General features: G+C 37.7%; 1 protein-coding gene across 7 annotated transcripts in view; it reads left to right on the top strand.

Moving 5' to 3' along the window:
- Positions 1-20,845, top strand: part of ST6GALNAC3 (ST6 N-acetylgalactosaminide alpha-2,6-sialyltransferase 3) — a 636,206-nt gene that overhangs the window by 321,133 nt on the left and 294,228 nt on the right. The window lies entirely within an intron of this gene.

Here is a 20,845-nt window from a genome sequence, read left to right as displayed (position 1 = left end):
TCTCATATAACTATTGCGCACCATTTTTTCTTCCTCTTTAGAAAGGTAACCAGTAAATGAGACAGAAGTGGAATTACAAATCAGTCTATCTTAGTTCATATATCTAGTTCCAGTACAGAACTGCTGAAGGAAAATATTGAAACCGATTGCTAAAATTGTGAATTCCTGGTAAATTTTGCTTCTTTGTGTGATTCCATGGATGAATTGAGCATTGACGATAATTCCAATATTAACATTCTGACTTCCTCAAAATGTTATTCTTCATTATTATCAGGTTTAAACTTTTAACTATATTGGGGTATGTGCTTGAGAAGGGGGATTTCTGATGTCTCTGGGTATAAGTTAAATGCTAATAATTATTTTAAAGTCTTGTCTGGACCGACTCTCCTATTGATAATGTAGGTCGAATTTAGTGTTTTCTACTTTTGAGTACTAAAAATGCATAGCTTCTAATGAAATGCAAGACAAATAGCCATGATAGTGGCCCCTTCTACTTTAGCACTGGCAAGAAGAATCCCAGTGTTTAGTTTTGAATCAGTGTAGCATAAGTGGTCCAGAGAGACAGGCAGTAGGGACAGAAGGAGTAGGAATGTGCTTCAAAGAAATGCTCTCACATGTAGCACCATTCTATATAAATACGACCATTCTCAAGCGGCTTTGGAAGACTTCTGGTCTCTCACTAGCCCAGAGCAATGCAGTTAATTAGGTATACTTGGTTTTTCATTAGTAATAGTTAGCCCTCGGGGCATCCCCTAGTCATAACTATAAGCCCTAGAATAATTTTGGGGTATCAGAGAAGAGCTCAGTGTGCTGTCTGTTCCCCTCTGTTTATATCACGTTGGCTTTGCTGTGAGCTTTCCGTGAGACAGCACTGTCACAGATGTGTGGATTGTACAGTAAGCGCTGGGAGAGAACAGCTTTGGGAGACTCGTTTTCCTACTGGCTGTGGTGAGGAAAGCTGTTTGTATAGTGGGAAAAAGCTCACTTGGTAAAATTATTTTTTGTTCTTTACAGAGATGTAAAGTATATATTTGTTAATGAATGTTAACATATGAAAAATCCTAAAATTTCCTCAGTTTAAAAGCTTTTTTATTTCACTTGGTAAAATTAATTTGCAGGTACCATTCAGTTGGTAGAGTTACCAAAATAAAAGTAGAAAAAAAATCTCAAAATGATTTTATGATGCTTTCTTGCTGTTTTTTTTCCCCCGAGTCTGATCCTGTCTGGTGCTTCACTGAATACTGCAACCAGACCAGAGAAGGCGACTGTGCTAGAAATGAGCAGGATGGATGGTTTTGGTAAAATCTGGTTGGATGACAAAAGGTTGAGCAATGTGACCTCAAGGGCTGCTATCTCCACTGTGATTTAAATCTGTATCCTAAATTTAGCTGTGTGGATTTGATTGTTAAAGATTCCCCATAGTGACCTAGTGTTCACTGCCAAATTTCAAACAAGGATATTTTTCAACTTTTTACAAAGGAAAATGTCAGACTTATAGAGAGACTAATGCTGTAATGAACTGCTGTATACCCACAGCTCAGGCTGAATAATCATTAACTCATAGCCAATCTTGTTCTATCTACACCCCTGTACACTTTCTCCCTCCCCAAGGTTTATTTTGAAGCAAATGCCAGACATCATATTATTTTATTCATAAATATTTCAGCATGTATCTCTAAAAGATAAAGATCCTTAAAAATAAACACAATGCCATTGCCCTACATAAAAAATCAGCATCCTTTCTTAATAACATTGTATATTTAGTCTGTTTTGAACTTTCCCCAATGATCTCATTAATATTTTTAACAGTTAATGGAATCAAGATTAGTGTTAACGTCCGTACATGTTCAAATCAGGATTAGCATAAGGTCTGTACATTACAAATAGTTGCTATGTCTCCTATATTTCTCTTATCCTATGGCGGCTTCTCTCCCACTCTCTCCCTTTATTATTGAAAAAAACCTAGTGATTTGCCAACAATCTAGATCTTGCTCATTGCACCCCCATGATACTTCTTCTACTTTGGTATCTCTATACTGAGGATTTATTGGATTCAGATCTAATTAAAAAAATTATCAAGACTATTAGGTGATACTTCTATCAGGACGCAGACTGTCTAGTCTTCTTTCTTTTTGTGTTAGCAGTCGTTAGTGATCATTGCCTAGATCAAATAATTCGTTAGAGGTTGCAAAATGGTGATATTTCATCATTTCTTTTTCATTTATTAACTGATATACATTATAAAGAGAAACTTGGTCTCATTAACTGTTTGGTTACCATGAGATAGAAGATAGTACCAATTTTTTCTCTTTATTTATTAGTTTTAAGGCATTCACCCCCTATCATTCTCCAAACGTGACCAGTAAATTTATTATTTTCAGTATTTACATACTAACATATACTTAAACGTATTTGAAATATTTTAAATCATTAAAATTATGTTCTTATGCTTAACTGTCCTATTTTCAGCTGTGGAACCTCTTCAAATTGGCTTTTGAGTCCTTTTGACTTGTCTTTAGTAATCTTGTAAAACAAAGTCTTATGAATCTTTTTTGCTTCCTGGTATTATAGGATGTTTCAGGCTCTTCTTGTACATATCCTGATGCAAACCTGGATTCAGATGTCTTTTTCCAAAGAACTCTGGTCCTTCTAGTATTTTTTTTTAAATTTTTTTGGGGGTACACCAAGTTCAATCATCTGTTTTTATACACATATCCCCATATTCCCTCCCTTCCTTGACTCCCCCCCCCCGGAGTCCCCCCCGCCCTCCCCGCCCCAGTCCTCTAAGGCATCTTCCATCCTCGAGTTGGACTCCCTTTGTTATACAACAACTTCCCACTGACTATCTATTTTGCAGTTGGTAGTATATATATGTCTGTGCTACTCTCTCGCTTCGTCTCAGTTTCCCCTTGGTCCTTCTAGTATTGAACAGAGCATAATCTTGGTGCTGCAGGTGCTCATTTCTACCAGATCGGTCTTTGTTTCTTGATCTCTTCATTGGACAGAGCTTGTATATAAACAACATATGCTGTATGTATTGTTTAAAGATAAAATCATTATGAGTTCAAAGTGAAACTTCCAATTCAAATTCAGGGCTACCGGGTTTTTCTTTTACCTCATCTATCTTACATCTGTTCTTCCTGCCATGCTGACAGGTCCTAGAGACACCAGTGTAAATGCTCATCTGCTTTATCCCACAGCATACATACAACACTTTTATTAATAGAATAAAAATAACAGCACAACCAACAATATGATTACTGTAAACATTTTAAGATTGTTTTTCATCGAAGAAGATGTTTTATGCAAGCATTCGTGTGGGTCCATGCTCACAAAGTGTGTGTTGGTTATATCCTAACAGAAGTTTTAAATATTTTTCTCCTAAGTAAATAGGAGGAAGTTAAGTGGTATACGTCATTGCAGGCGTGAAGGGGTGAGGAAAAAGGAATGTCCATATAATTTGACTTTTGTGTAAACTATTTTGGTTGATTTGCCTGCCCTTCCTGGAGGCAAGTGCTAATTTTCGTCATCAGGTTTTAATGGAGGAGTGTGTCACCATTGTGAAGTATAATTTATAGAATTAAAAACAAATGATTCGTGATAGGAAAATGATTTTTTAATTGGGGTATAGTTGTTTTACAGTGTTGTGTTAGTTTCTACTGTACAGTGAAGTGGAGTTGCCTGTGCTATGCAGCAGGTTCCCATTAGTTATCTGTTTTATAGATATTAGTGTATATATGTCAATCCCAATCTCCCAATTCATCCCACGCCCCCCTTCCCGCCTTGGTATCCATATATTTGTTCTCTAAATTAAGTTCTTCAAAGAAAAATCTGCCTCTCAACTTGCTTCTTCAAATTGTTAAAATCCTTTTTAAAAAATATAAGCCCCTCCTCCATTTAAGGTGGGCATCTTTTCATTTTTCCAGTGGTTTTAATTTTTATCGTAAGGGATTCCTTATTGAGAAAGTAAGAAGTAATACAAGAAATATGCACCCTATTAAATTTCTTAGGATGAGTTTAGATCAACTCGCATGCATATTGGAATACTTTTTCAAACCAAACGAAATTTAATTTGCTTTCTTATCAGTTACTGGCTAAAATTATTTGGCTTCTCAATTAGAAAGGGTGACCTTGTGGAAGAGGCTGAGAGAACAGAAAGAGAGGCTGCTTGCCCTTTCTCTGTTCATCTTCTGCGGCTTAGTTTTCCTTGGAATTCTAGGTCCTTTGGGCAGTGGTCACCTTTATATTTTCACTTACCAAATATTTTTCTGGGAAACAACCACCTTCAACAAACCAGAAATCTTTGGAAATAAAGGTCTTGTAGTCAAAATAATCTGGACCAAGATGGATCTTTTTTCCCACTTTGAATGACTGGTGTGCATACATAATACTAGCTTGCTGACATTTACACGTTTGCATTAATACATTTTAAGACCGAAATACCCTAGAGGTGCTATAGGGCTGACAGTGGCACATGGTACTACATTCAACATTTGCAGAATGTGATTATGCGCCTGGCCATGTACAGATGCAAAACAAATGTTAACTCCCCTGGAAAAGCAACAAAGCCTGTGTGAGATGCTCTGCTTACCTATGGGCAGGTAGGCAGTTGCGGCTTGCATCCCACTTTAGAAATACATTGGCAAATGCAGGCACATTATTTAATTAAGTAATAATTGAGAAAGCTATAGTTCCCATTAAAAGTGCAAAGCTAATTCAGGTCTGATAAAAGGCCCCGAGTCGCCCAAAATAGGTCTTCATTAGCGGGCACCAATGTGGCTCTGCCTTCAGGGGTGGATGAAATTAATGAAAGCTAGCAGCAACTAGATCAATGTTTCAAGACGTTACTGCTTCAGGTGCAGAGGATGTGAAGGGAAGGAGTTACCTTTAAGGATCATTTAGGAAACAGGGTACACAGAAATCACTTTCAGAAGACACTGTCAAACTGGGAAACTGATTGGTAAATATCAAGATGGCTACGTGGCTAATCTTTGCCTGCCTGTTCCATCCATTCCCACTCAGTCCTGCAGAGAGAAAAAGAAATCAGTGATGTGTTGTTTCTCACTACCTTGTGTGGGAGACGGTTTTGTCATCTGGTGTGGGTTTTAAGTGCAGCCCAGGTTTCGCTATTCTAGCTTTGGCCATGTTGAAAGTTTCTTGCGCTGCTGTGTGATCGATTTTAGGAATTAAATTGGCTCACATCCCTTAGGTTTGCAAACCCTTAGTAGTTCCTAGGTGGAAAGAGGTTTCAAGCCTCTCCCCTGAGAATTTGGGAACTCTCTGAAGGTCTCCTCTGTTGGGACACAAGGCAGGCAAACTGCCTCAACAAATGCAGTACAGCAAGGGAGAGGGGCAGAAACAAAAACCAGAAGTTGTGCTATCCCGAGAGCCAGCCAATAGGCACAGACAGGTGCCTAGTTCGCCCAAAGAAGTACTGTTACTCTACCTGGACTCCGAAAACAAAGATGTCTAGTTATTTCTAACTTAGAATAAATAGGTACTAACCTCAGGAAAACCTGGCCCAAGAGAAAACAGGCAAAGTAGAAAAATTCTTGGATTGAGAGACGGAACACAGTATTAAAAACAGTATTTTCTTTTTGAAGACCGTCTTTGCAAATATGCATCTCAGCACTTTTTCAGGAGCAAAACGTTAACGTTGACACATCTCTGTTAAAATGAATGAATGTTCTCACCCCAGCTGATGTATTTGGCAGGAACAATGAGTTCACACAGCAGTCATGGGCAGACCCATAGGACTCCTGAGTCAAAAAGCAAGTAAGGCATCCAGGGCTGTGTTTTCATGCTAACAAGCATTGGGAAAGAGTTGACTTCCTTTTTCCCATTATTCATGATGGCATCTAGTGACCTACATTAGATCTCCTCTGTAATACACATGGGCTGGAAATTAAAAATTCAATAAAAAGAGGAAAGAATCTGGTTTAATAATGGGGAGATGGAAGGGATAAGGGATATTTGTAATTTACAATATATCAGTACTGACCTGTCGTTTGTTTAAAAATACACACATTTGTGCGAGGGCACTGCACGCCTGCACTGGGTGCAACTATATTTGACAAGACAGCTTAGTTTAGGATTAATACAAGAGAAACATCTTTAATTCAGTGACTACATTTTTAAAAGGAAGACTATTCAGACTACTGGTAGTTGTATAAATCAAGACTTGTAACCAGTCTACTTCGGAAAATGATGTTCTTCTGGCCCTTAGGATATGACTTGACAAAATGGCTATTACGTAGCCAGACTGTGCTGTATAGAAAGAAGTCCCAAAAGAACTCCCAGTAGACATTTGTGCTAAATATTCCCTTAATATAAAGGCTTTTGAACACCACAGAGGGTGTGAAGTTCAAAGACAAATAGACCTTAAATCAAGAGCTTCATTAGAGTATATCTACTCTTTAAAACTTTATAAGAACTTTAAGGGTCTTTTTTCATTGTCTTTTCCTGTTATTTATTTATTTATTTATTTATTTATTTATTTATTTATTTAAAGTCATGGGGTTTTTATTTATTTATTTTAAGTCATGAGGTTTATCTCTTCAGTTGATTTATTTCCCTGCTATAATTTGGATTTCTCCTCTCCTTTGATTTTTTTTTTATTATTTTCATCTCTCTTCAAGTTTAGATCAAGATCAAGGAAATTAATAATGGTTATATACTGTTCATGAAAAATATGAACCAGGGGCAGTCTCTTTCTTTTTTCCTCAATTCTTGCACACCTTGACTCTTTAAGACAAAGTTAGTTTCTTTGAGGCTTTTCAACCTACACCTTGTCCTTCTGTACTACTGGCTTTTTAATTGCTTGGATGACCATTTCAAAATACCTTGCATAGTGTCTGAGATGCTGTAGGAACTCTACAAATGTTTGTTAAATTGAAATTTTGCTTCTTTGGAGACAAAAATAAGAGACTTTTTATTAGATGTAGTATTATTGACCTTCTAAATGGACTTCCCTCCTTAGCTTTTTTTTTTTTAAACTAAAGAATGAGTCCTCTAGATCAGTACAGTATTTTCTTTCTTTCCTTCTCCCTTTCTTCTTTCCTTCCTCCCTCCTTCTGCCTCTCTCTCTCTCTTTCTGTTTAGAACAGTACTTTTCAAACTTGAATGTGCATGCAGTCACCTGCTGATTCAGGTGATTTGGAGTGGAGCCTGAGAATTTGCATTTTGAACAAGTTCCCAGGCCAGGCCAGTGCTATTAATCTGTGCTGACAATTTGAAACACCCTATGTGAGATTGCTTTGAATGAAGGGACAGGACAACATTTTATTATTTCTTGAGTCAGAGGAATATATAAGGGAAGAATAGCTATTTCTCAAATAGCCTTGGTAATCTACTTGTAGTTGGATTCCAATTGTAGTCATTCCAATGACTGTGACCTATTCCTGGCCATTTAAGCATGGCACCCTGAAGTCCTTAAGAATTCAATGAGGATCTTATTTACCTGATCTTACTATGTTTATTTGTCCATTTCTCTCATTAGACAACACACTTCTTAAGAACAGGGACTTTGCTTATCTCCAGTTTATTTTCATACCTAGCACAGTGGTGGTTTACCATCAAAATAGCAAATAAATGTGTAGTTTTCACTCTACTTCTTTCAGCTAAATGGCCCACAGGTATTTCAGGTTTCCTTGAAATGACCTCAGCAATAGCTCATTTTCTTCTTTCTATCATTACCACCACTGCTGCTCTAGTTGAGGCCTTCTTTGCCTCTTACATGGGTACCATGAATATAACCTTGCCTTTATGCCTTTGCAAAGATGGCTTCCTCTGCCTAAATTTTACTTCCTCCCATCACCATGCACACAAATGCATCCTTTATGACCAAATTAAATGTTACCTCTTCCATGAAGCCTTTTATAACATCTCTAATTAGAACTCATATCTCCTCCTCTGGAAATCCATAGCATTTGGACTTTTTTTAAAATAAAAATCACCACTCTTTACCATGCATTATTGTCATTTATGTCTAATTCTCTAGGTAGTCCATAAACTCTTTAAGGAAGTATCAGCTCTTATATATATGTTTCCCCATGACCTGACACAATGTTTGACTCTAATAGGTATTTGGTAAACATTTGATAGACGAATGAATAAATGAGTAAAGGAGTGAAAGAAATAATACTCAATAGTTTTTTTTCAGTTTACAAGTCCCTTTGCCACTTGTTAAAATACTTGTGAATTTCCAAACACTTTTCTTCAGCTTATAGGGGTCACAGTAATACCAAACGAGGCAAGCTATAGGATTGGATTTTGATAGAAAAGTTTCTACAGTTCTACTCAGAGAGACCACCCCTTGCTCTATCTTACCCAAAGGTTGGCAAGTCTATTACCTTTTCCAGGTATTTTGTGACTGGGCACTGGGTTTTTAATAAGTCACTGACAGAGCCATTCCTCAAATACAGGTTTCCATTTTAGTTTCACTTCAGGGGCAAAACAGGTTCTGAGACTTCACTCACAATTCTGTTAGTTGTCAGATGCCTGGTGAAAAAACAGTTCCTAGCACCCAAGGTTGTACTCTTGGGCCTTAGGCAGCAAATGCAACAACCACCACAGAAGGCAGAAAACCAAAGACCCAAGTAAGAGAGAACTGATCACTACCCAACTTTATCTTCTAATTGTCTCCTCGACAATATTTTCTTCATTGGTAACAAAGAAAGTGAATTGCCTTTGTGAAAATACATTTAAAGAACTTTATGAAGAACATAAAGTAAAGAAAAAAATTAGTAGCATTGTCTTTTAACCCACTGCATAAATGGTTGATAAATTGCACACAGACTTAGAGGAAAATTGAGTGTTTTGGCATAATTCAGATCATGTCACTCTTCTGCTCAGAACCCTGAGGCCCCCTATTTCTCTTAGAGTAAAGCACAAGTTTTTACAATGACTTTCAATGCCTTCCAGGGTGACCTGGCCCCTTGTTTCCTCTGTGACTTCTACTTATTAAACTTCCTTCACACTCACTCTGCCACACAGTCTTCCAAGCTGCATCTCAAACATACCAGGCATGCTCCCTCCTGCAGGCCTTTATTCAGCTCTTTGCTGGATCACCCTTTCTCTTCATATATTGCATGATCAGCTCCATCATCTCCTTCAAGCGTTTGCTCATGTCACCCACTTAGTGAGTCTACCACGATACTACTTAAAATTGAAATCCCCGCTCCCCGTAAGCAGCATCCCCAATTCTCCTTACTTGATTCAACTTTTCCTTTCTTTCCCCAGTAGCGTTGTTTACTTTCTAATGTTTTATGTACTTATGGATTTTATCATTTATTCTTTTTGTCGTTCTCCCCTATGAGGATGTAAGTTCCTTAAGGGCAAGGATCATTGTCTGTTTTTGTTACTTATATATCCCAGCACCTAGAACAGTGCATGGCATATAGTAGATACTTAATATTTGCTGAATGAATGACCAAGGGATGGAAAACCAATTAAGTAAATAAAGGATACAGGCAAACTTGCAAAACTTGTCTCATGGGGGTCTACCAAGGTAGCTTAAAAAGTTAGCTTAAAAGGAAGAAAATACATGTGTTTAGGAACCATACAGTTAAGGTTCAGGGTTTTTTTAAATTAATTTTTTTATTGGCGTGTAGTTGATTTACAGTGCTGTGTTAGTTTCTGCTGTATAACAGAGTAAGTTATACATATACATATACTGACTCCTTTTTAGATTCTATTCCCATACAGGTTATTACGGGGTATTGAATAGAGTTCCCTGTGCTATACCATAGGTTCTTACTCGTTATCTATTTTTTTTTTTTTATTGTTCTACACCATGTTTTTATTTTATTTATTTATTTATTTATTTTTTATTTTTATTATTTTTTTTTATTATTTTTTTTGGGGGTACACCAGGTTCAATCAACTGTTTTTATACACATATCCCCATATTCCCTCCCTTCCTTGATGCCCCCCCTCGTTATCTATTTTATATATAGTAGTGTGTATATGTCAATCCCAATCTCCCAATTTATCCCTTCCCCCACTTCCCCCTTGGTAACTGTAAGTTTGTTTTCTATATTGAGGTACAGGTTTAAGGCAATTTGTTCTGCTATTATTCTACAAAAGGTTACTAGGATGACAGTTCTCTAATTCAAAGAGATCATCATGTCACTCAAGGAGCTGGTCTGACTGATTTTTATTCTTCAGCACATGGACCACTTGTTTAAACAGAATAAACCAAATTAGCTAATTTCTTTGGTATCCAGCAAAAACAGCAAAAATCTCTGACTCTTATTTGGGTTGGTAAGCAGTAGTTTCCAAGCATGAGCCTACATCTGAATTGCCTGGTTAAAATACAGATTGCTAGGCCTAGCCCAAGAGTTTCTGAGTTGGTGATTCTGGGACAAGGACCTAGAGTTTGCAGTTCTCACAAATTCCCAGGTAATGCTATTGTTGCTGGTCCTAGGACCACACTTTGAGAACCACTGTGGTAGAAGAAGATTCTAAGATAGCAGGAATTATATTCAATTGTTTTGAATACATCTGGTGCTATAATCTTTACTGTTGATGTAATGTTCTGTGAACATCTAAAGATATTTTTATTATGATTATTTTTAATGGTGAGGAATTTTTTAACCTCCTGTGAAAATCCTACAGCAGCTCTGTCATTTTACTCTTTACTTTCTTATGATCTGGCTCCTCTGTAATCATGCCAGATGGTGCTGCCTATTAGCTTATGAAGAAGTGATGCTTTATCATTCTAGACGGAAAGACAGATCATTCTGTTCTCTGACTTTGAGTCAAGAATCAACATTTGGGTGTGTGTTCAACCTACTATTTGCTTTACAATTTTTCTCATTAGGTATTTATTACCCTGACAGTATATGAGCTAGTCATTATCCCTCTGTCATGTATTTCTCTCAGATTATATTCATTTAAAGTTCATATTGGCACCGTTTGACAACTGCCATCAGCACAGCATTACCTCCACTAACATGTAATTTCTCTTTGGCCTGGATTATCTGGGTCAGGTGGTTATCTAGGGAGTATATCCATAAAATTAAGATACTGAATAATATTCCTTTCTCTGACTCAACATGTTCCGAAGGGATAACTGGGGCACTTGGTGTTGCTGATTTGTGAAAAACAATGAAACTTAAGGACAATGAGTAGCATTATGACCAATGTCATCGCATTCTTTTTCATTCATTGTATGTTTTCCTTATGAAGAAATCAGAATGAGGAGCCCATGTGATTTAATGAGAAGTATAAAGGAACAAAACAAAACTAGAAACACTTAGTCACTGTCAAAGTGGATGGAGAAACTTTTCCCATGCGAAGTGGAGAACTAGTTAAAACTCAAGATTTCTGGGAAAAAAATAACATACCTGTGCTTTTCAATTATTGGAGCAAAACCACCTTTTTAAAAATTTATAATTTTCTCTAAAAGGATAATTAAAGTTACTGCTAGGTAATTCATGCCCAGGCACTGTTACAGACATATATATATATATATAAAACAGTCTCTTGATGTGAATAGGTTGTTTATTCTTCCCAAGTATGCTTCTCTACACAGTTGCAATATTGAACATGTCAAGTTTTCTTGAGCTTTTGTTGATTGGAGTGTAGGAAAAAGAAAGGGGATATAGTTGGGGATTCCTGGGAGAAGTTGTCAGCCTGTCTTAATTCTTCTAGTTGAGAGTAGATCTTTGGCCATTAAATCTTTATTAACTAAGATGTTCATATTACACAGCATAGTTGTATCATTGTGGAGGTGCAGAAGCACTGAAGGAAAATACAAAACAAAGAATGATTGCTTTTTCGAGGTGACTTTTCCACTATGCATTCTGTATTTCTAATATGTTATGCAGTCCTAATCTGTCAGTCCATAACAAACACAGTTGGGTTTGCTTAATAGTGCATTAAATTTTCTTCCATCAATGGAGCAAATTTCACTTATTCTTCATGGCAACCATAGTTAGTTTGTTCTTTATCATCTGCTTCCCTTATAACTCACAGCTCCCCATCTCATGTTGATTAGGAGACATGACCCTTCCAAAAAGTGAATCATTGGCAACTCTGTCACCTGGAAAGAGATACATAAAATATGTTAAAAACAGAAATGACTGCATAACTGGTTCATCATATTTTCCTTAGCAGGTGGATTCTTAGTGGGCAGAGTGTGTTTCTGGTGTTTTTGCTGCCAAGCACATTGTGGGTGTTCAATAAATATATTAAATAATAATAAGAATTTCCTAATTAAGATGAAGATTTTTCTATATTAAGCAGATGGTGCTCAATAGGAGTAGCCCATTATTTACAAGTGTGACACAAGGTGCTGGCAATTGTCTAGGAAACGTGGTTCTCACTTCGTATGCTGATTAACTGTTAAAGTAAACTTTTGTGACAAAGAGCTTGATTAAATGTTAGTTAATGTTTGTGATAAAAACTGTGAATGGGGATGGACTTTGTGTGTATATGTCTATAATTCTGCTGTTTTGATTGTTAATATTGGCTTCAACTATAAAAATGTTTCTTGCTGTTTGCTGCAAAGCACGTTTTGGAAAATCAGTGTAGATCTGATTTTATCCCATAGGTTTGCCCTTTGATTTGAACCTTCCTCATTGCCTGATTTCTAAAGAGATATTTCTTTCAAGTCCTTTGAGTATCTCTTTGGGTTACTAAATCTAGATGTGAACACCTCCGTGATATTTGCAATGCTTATATTAGTAGCTAAAACCTCAGTGGAACTAACGAGGGTTAATTAGGCATTCCTAAAATACACATCATTTTATGATTTTGCAGATCACCCGATGAAAATAACAGTCTAATTTCGTCAAGTCATGTAAATTACAGGGAGAGGGATGATGAGAGTAGGCAATTCTCAGTTCTTTGGAGGAGTTAATTTTGTTGTCAGCACATCCACATTTCCAGAAATCACAAACCACAGGCAGAACTTTCTAGCAAAAGCGAGATTTGGTGATCACATACTGTTTCCGTTTCTAACTTCTGCCTTCTATAGATTGTCTATGCAAACAGGGGTTTTCAAGAATGTAAAACCAGCAGTTTCCTCTATTAGGAGCTCAGTGAGCAGCTGCCATGCTTTCTCATAAAGGATAGAAAACATCCTGTTTACTAACACACTCCCACATACACTCACACCAAGCTATTCTATTTAAGCAGAGCTTTTGTTTTGGTTTGAGATAGGCAGCATGGAAGTAGAGCATTAGTCACATCTTTTACAAACATTTCATTCATTCTTTGAACACATAGTCCCTGGGTGCTAACTAGGTGCCAGACGTTGTCCTAGATGTGGGGAATCCACCGGTGTTTGAAACACGTTCTCTAGTTTTACTGAGAACTCATCAGAGGTTCTGGCATGGTTCTTTGCACCGGGCCTCACCCCCTTATTTTAATATTTATAAATCATGCTTATCAGGCTGTCAGGAGGTAGGAAATGAAAGCAGCTGAGAAACCCTGCCAAGACAGATCAAATCCCAGAGTGAACTAAAAATATGTTGACCACAAAGATGTGCGGCAAACCAAGATGTGTTCTTGAAGCAGCAAAAATAAGCATTGTGACAAAGTCCAGGCTTTACCTCATTGTCAGATAGTCAGTGGGCTAGAGATTTCACCTGTACTCTCTACAAGCCCTGTTAAGAAGTCATGATCACGTGCTTTTCTACAAGCCTGGAGACTGCCCAAAGCATGAGCTCATAAATATGTTAGCTTAAGTAAGGCTTATGATAATATAAAAGACGAATCATCTTTCTATTTTGAAAAGCATATATTCTATAACTCAGTGTGTCTGGAGTCCTCCAGAGACCTGTATGATTTTTCACCTTCAATTCCTTTAGGTCTTGATTCAAATGTCGCCTTATCAGGGAGCCCTTCTTTGACCACACCCTCCATCTGACCCCTCCACCACAACCTGCTCACCAAACTCTACTGTCCTTTACGTCACACTTATCATGGCCTGCGACATTATGTTTTTTCTCTTGTTCTTCTCCCCACCCACCTACTAGACTGTGAGCACCATGACAGTAGGAATGTGTTTTACACAGTGCTATACCTCTGCCCCCTAGAATAGCACCTGGCACATAGGAGATGCTCATTATGCAGTTATTGAGTAGATGAAGTGAGTCTGTTTGGAATTGTTAGCTCCTTAAATTAAGAAACAACATTAGTCAAGAACTCCTAGGGTTGGACTGGAATTTAGGAATGTCTGTCCCACTGTGTCCCAACATTTATGCAATTGTACCTCTGTGAGCTTTATGCTTTGAAACGTGATCTACAAAAAAGACACAGTTCAGTAGTATTCATTTCTCCATTTTTATAAATCTGAAACAAATAAAACTGCCATTACAAATTCTGAAAACCAGAGGTGATATAGTTTCAGCTGAAAACCAAAAAAAGTGGATGTGTCCATAAGACTCTGTGTTGGATAAATAAATGACTCCTATTTGACCTTTTGAAGTTTTATACATAGTTCAAGAATTCCTACTGCCAACTTCATGGTACCCTTGTCCAGAGATTTCAGTAAGGAAAGTCCAAAATGAGCCCAACACACACATCTCCTAGGTGAGGAAACCTGAGACCAGGATAGTTTTAGTGACTTTTTCAAGGTCGCACCTCTTATTGTAGTGAAGCTTCGATCACAGGGTCTTCTGAATCCTAGACCAGTGCCATGTTGACTTGTTCATGTATATACTCTATGGACCACCCGTTTCAGAATCTTCTGGCGGGGGCTGACAGCAACATTGCCTGTTAGCCCTGTAGATTCATAATCTCTGGGAATAGAACCTGGGGCTTCGCATGTTAATCAGTTCCCCAGGTGTGTCTTACACATATCAATGTTTAAGAACCAGTGACCTATTATATGCCAGGATTCTTGATTCTCTTCCATTTGAATGGAAAAAAGAAACCATTCAAATCTTATCACCAAACTATATGGGTACATATTTATTGAACACTTTAACCAACAGCTTTTCTCAGGGAGGGGTGCTGGGCCATGTTAAAATCTGTTTCGTTTTACCATCAATTAGGTAATATGAACTAATTGGTACTTTGAAATTTGGGATTTAAATCTAACTAGTTCATTAATTTCTTCCACAAACCTAGTAAAGTCCAAGTTTGCCTGTGAGTCACAGATAATTGGGATAGCCCCAGTGTAGTTGGGGGAGACACATATGGTTTCACAGGGCCACAGGGAAGCCCTGAAGAGCTTGATGCCTCCATAAGAGGCCTCGAGACAAGTCACACACCAGCTAAGGCCAGGTGGTTAGCAGGCTACATTTCTAAATTTCTTTGCAAACTGCTGGGTATCTATCTGTCCAAGTTCCCCAGATAGTCTCCTTCTTCCCCAAAAGAAGAATGAGTGAGTTCTCAGAGACAGGGGTTAGAAGCAAAAACTTTATTAGGTGCTATTATTGTTGTTGTTGTTGTTGTTATTATTAGTTTGCAGGACCCACAATTGCTGTTGCCATAATCACAGCCTGGTCACATCGCCCTTGGCCTTTGTTCTAGTAAATGTCCCCCACTCTTCATCATCTTTGGGGATGGATCACACAATTCATCAGCATTTTACTTCTTGACATACAACCCTGAGATTGAACAATTCAAAACGTTTCTCAAAATGGCTTTGTAGGATGTTAATTTAATTCTCTGAATGGTAAAAACTGTTTAAGACATTTTTCAGAGGTTAGGCTATTGAATATTTCATACCATGGAAACTGTCTTAGGAGAGAGTTGGAGAATGAAGGCACCAAATATTGAAGGAAATATACTTGAGGAAACCTTATAAACTAAAATTTCTTATAAGAATATTAATATATTATTTTTCTCCATCTTGAAATTTCCTTAGGCATGTATTGAATGAGCTGACTTCATGATTGTAGTTTTGTTGTTCTTTCTGTGTTACTTTGCAATTCTCCCTGTGGCCATCATATTGATTTCAACACTGTGGTCATCATTATAGGAAAATGAAGGCATTAATAACCTGGTCTCTATGGACAGATTGTAATAGGAAATCTTATAAATAATTGCCCACTAATGGGAAAATTGAAAATATGCACTGTACTATAGTGGTCATAATATAATCATTAAAATTACAATTATGTGACAATGAAAGAACTCATTATGCATTAGTTTATCTTTACATAATGTTAATAGCTAATGAAAGTGTGACAATTACATCTAATTACGTTTAACAACATTTCTGCACTTCTTGTAAGCAGACTACATTTTGCTTGAAACTATATGTGGAGACAATTAGTGAAACCAAGGTCCATCTCTATTATGAGTTTTGAAATGCAACCATCAGTCCAAGCAGAAACCGTAACTTTATGCCTTTTTGTTAAATGAACTGCAAATGTGAGTTCTTACTAAGGGTAGCTTTATAAAAAAAGTTTCTTGGATTATGTCATTGATATAGTTAAAATACCCATTAACCCTTACCCTTCCACAAATGTGTGTGTGTGTGTCTGTATATTTTTGACTCATCTGTGTTTTGTCTTTAACTATAGGCTAATTTTACTAATTTTGGTGGGATGAATTGGGAGATTGGGATTGCCCTAAATACATTACTAATAAGAAAAAAATATCAAATTATACACTTTAAATATATGCAGTTTATTGTATGTCAATTGTATCTCAATAAAAGTACTTAAAAAAATTTTACTAAATTTTCAAGTTAGGAGAGGTTCACCCAGATTTGGGTTATAATGATGGGTGGGAGTAGGTGTTGGTTCTTTGCTATAGATGACAGCACACGACTGTCCCCAACATCCTACCCACATGATTTAGGCCAAGAGTAAACTCTCTGTGCTTCAGTTTTCCCATATATAAAGTAAGGTTGGAATAACAATACTTGCTGTCTATACACTTGTTAGAATCAAACTAAATAATATTTATAAATGTCATAGCAAGAGCCTGGCACATGGTGAGCGTTAGCAACTATTTGTTATTATTATGAATTATTTTACATCCATGTTATAATATCAACAGAACAATTCCAAGCTAATATCACTTTTCCTCCACTGACATTTTATGAGGGTGAGTCAGAAATTATCTGCACTCTGACTGTAGAATTTATTTTAATTAACTTTTAGAAAAGACAAATACATCATTTTTTGACATAGTCTCCTTGCTTTTCAATACACTTTGTCCATCTGTCAACACGCTTTCATATTCCCCGATTTAAAAATGTTTTAGGCTGAGCTGTGAGCCACAAATACACTGCTGTCTTCGCTTCTTTATCAGAAGTGAGTCTTCATCCTTGTAGGGCTGCTTTCAAGGGGCCAAATAGGTGAAAGTTCAATGGAGCAAGATCAGGACTGTAGGGAAGATGCTTTAACACCTCAAAATGAAGTTTTTGCAGAGTGTTGACAGTGTGGGCAAAAGTGTGTGGATGTGTGCACCCACAGACCACAAAAAACGAATCACTGCACGCTGCTCTTCTTTCGTGCTAATCGCAAGTGGGGCATCCATTTTTTGCTCGCACCGCAGTTACATATGAACTGATGTAACAAGTTCACACCTGCACAGCGGTGACCAGGGAGACAGTAGCCTTGAATGGAAAGCACTGATAAGACAGTGTGGCCAGCAGAAGTTTTAATATAACCTGAGTGCAGATAATTTTTGACTCACCCTCATATATAAAGTAATCATTCAGGCTTTGATTTTTCCCTCCTTTTAAAAAAAGTCCTTACATGTATCCTATAGAAAACAGCATAGGGGCCCTTGATATGTAAGCAGCATGTTCTCCAGAATGGAGTTTTGAGACACTTGTGCTCTGAAAGGCAATGGCCAAGTCATCAGGGTTTCCAACTACTTGGGTTTCACTTTCAGAATGATGGACTGTGGGATTCTTTCCAGACCCTTGGCCACTGTTGTCAGTCTTGGGTCATCAGGAAGCATCAGGAAGCAGAGGCTGTTCAAGGGAATCCATGTGGAAGTTGGCAGACTTGATCACTTGCTCCTCTGCTTCCAAGAAAGTGTGACACTGGTCTTTATTCTTCTTCTGTTCCCTTGATACATTAAGCATAACTGAAACATTCCCTCCCCAAGAGAACTCATTCAATCCCATAGTGTCAGCCATCACTGTTACGTGTTATCTCCACCTCTGATGTCACTTCTAAACATTGGTCTCTTAAACTAGGTTACCTATTGTGCAATTTTTATGTGAAACTTAATCTGTCTAAACCATGGTTCATCTTTCCAAAGCAAACTCTGATTGCATTACCAAGTCCACAATCTCTTACTTCCTAATATTGATTACATACTTTGTTTCTATTTCAAGGTTCCCATCATCTCATGTTCAGGCTACTAAAATGTTCTCCATCTGTTCTCTCCTTCCCATCTTTTGCCCTTCAATCCACACTTTATACTTCTACCACATTAGTCATCTTAAATCACTTTTGCATTTCATTCACCTACTCACAAATTTTTGATGGTTCCTTATGCCAATAGTATCTTTCATTTGGATTCTTGTCCTAAGAATTTTGCCCTACCTTCTCTCCAAGTTTGTCACCAGCTAGTCCTTACAATATTCTCTAGCCCAACCAAATGAGTCTGCTTATTATCCTCCAACATGATCTGAGCTTTGTATCTTTACTGGTACTGTTCCCTCAACTCTTTCATGCAGCTGTTTCTAACAGCCCTATCTGTCTCTCCCTCCTATGAATTTCTCAGGCATTTATTTTTCCTGCCCTGTATCTTACACTTAGTTCAGGCTGCTTTGGCTTTTTCTTATCTTTTATATATGATTCTGGCTGGCCAACGAGATTGGCAAGATTGGAAGCCCCTCCAGGCTGTCTTACATCTCTGTGCAGAGTACTAGGTATATATTAAGTCCTTAACAAATATTTTTTGATGAGAATGTCAATTTTGTAAACACTTGGAGACGATACTCAAAAGCCTTCTTGCAACTACTGGAATCTGCCTGGAGCTGATTTCACATTTAGAAGGAGTGTTTTCTGAGCTTCTTTCTAATAGGGGTCTTGTGAAACCTCTTGGCAGAATTAAGCACAATCCCCTCTGCCCTGAATTCAAAGACTTTTCCTTGGGGAAATATCCTTTTAGCTGAGAGTTTATGGGAAAGGACAGACACACACAGATCAGCATCACAGCCCTGGTAGCCCCTCTCCTGCTAAGGGCAGCTGTCTCAATCTCCCATCTTAGTAGGGCTCTTAACTTGTTTCTGAAAATGCAGGTGCTGGATCATCTGTAGCTTATGCCACTTAGTGAACCCCAGAAACGAAAGCAGGTAAATGCCAAGTATGCTTGCCTCAATTTTGTCACTAGCTAACTGGGTAAACTTGGACAAGTCACTTCCCGTAGTTTCCAGGCTTTATTTCCTCCACTCTAAAATGGGTGAAGAGGTCAAACATCAAAATTTGATGACTTTTTTTTTTAGTCAGAAGCTAGATAGGTCCAAATAAAATGAAAACCACATTTTGGTAAAAAATAAAATAAAATCCAAGAGAAATCCACCTGATTTTTTGTAGTTCTTCATTTCATAGAGGCAAATCTATCTCAAATTCTCTCTTTTGTCTGTCTCTCTGTCTGTCTCTCTCTCCTCTCACACACACATACAAACACACACAATTCTCTACCAAGTCAGTTTTTTCTCAGGTATCTCTTGCACTCTAAGTTCTCTTCTATGTGGAAAGGGGTGCCAGTGAAATAATACATGGAAATGGGATAAGAAGGTGACTTCCTTTTAGAACGTTTTATTTCATACGCTGAAAAAATTCCAGCTAAAATATGTAGCTAAGTTACCTTCATTAGTTTTTTCCCCTCTTTTATAGTGCCAATTTTTTTTGAGTTAGAAATATTGACTATAACTGGAAGTCTTTTTCTTTCATTTTCTTTCATTCGTGCCATCTAAAAATATTTCTACTGTTTAACAAAAATAAAACAAAAAAATCAGGCCGCTCACACGCTTCCACAGGTTGTCTTCGAAGGGGAGATGTGGGGGGTGGCATCTTTATTCTTATGCTGCTTTTCTTCTTGTGCTGATGCCCTTTTGCCATCCCTGCTGCCTTCTGCCTTGTGTGCTCACTCTCTCCTCTCTCCTCCCGGTACCTGCTCACACGGTTCCCTCTGTATCTCTCTTTGTTCTTCCTCAGAGCTCTTGAATCTGCTACTTAATGCTTTTCAGTGCCTTGGCTTTTTGAGGCAAGCAGATTTGTTCACTGCCTTTTTTTCCCCTACCCTTTGAAAACTTTCAGTGTCCTGCGTAGCTTCTAGATTTCATTCTTATCAGGTTTTGTTCTTGTTTTGATTTGATTTTAACTCTATGAGAGAAAAGGAAATCCTCTCTCTTATTTCAGGTTTTCCCTTCTGCTGCATTTTGTACTTTGGGTATGCATCATGCCTTAAAGTCCGAAGAAATAGTTAGCAGAGTGGGTGGTTGAGTTACGGATGCTTTCTACTTTCTTCATTATAGTATCATATATTTTCTGAAATTGTTTCATGGTACGTATGTACAAATATTTATAGTTAGGAAGAAAAAGCAATGAAACGATTTGCATTTTGGCAAAGAAAGATATCTTAATGAGTGCCTGGCTTTGGGTCTTGCCTCTAGCCTTCCATCAAACCTTCTTTTTCATGTCTGTCTTCACCACCAAGCGTGACTACAAAGGCTGGCTGACCTGGAGACAGACAGCAGTCCACGGGGATTGTGGAAGTGATCCTATGGTTAGCAGGCGCCTACAAAACTGCAAGTCATGGGTTACTTCTGTTGAATTCCCCAAGGCTAGGATCTTGCTGCCAGTCATTCCTGAATGGAGGAAATGCAGAGAAATAGCAGTGACTGCCTTATGAAATCCAGCACCCTTAGTCTAATATGACAATTATTTTTGAAAACTGCTGACGATAGCAG

This window comes from Hippopotamus amphibius, chromosome 1, assembly GCF_030028045.1.
Source record: "Hippopotamus amphibius kiboko isolate mHipAmp2 chromosome 1, mHipAmp2.hap2, whole genome shotgun sequence".
NCBI lineage: Eukaryota > Metazoa > Chordata > Mammalia > Artiodactyla > Hippopotamidae > Hippopotamus > Hippopotamus amphibius.
Note: the sequence above shows the minus strand (reverse complement) of the source record. Positions and strands in the feature narration are given on the sequence as shown.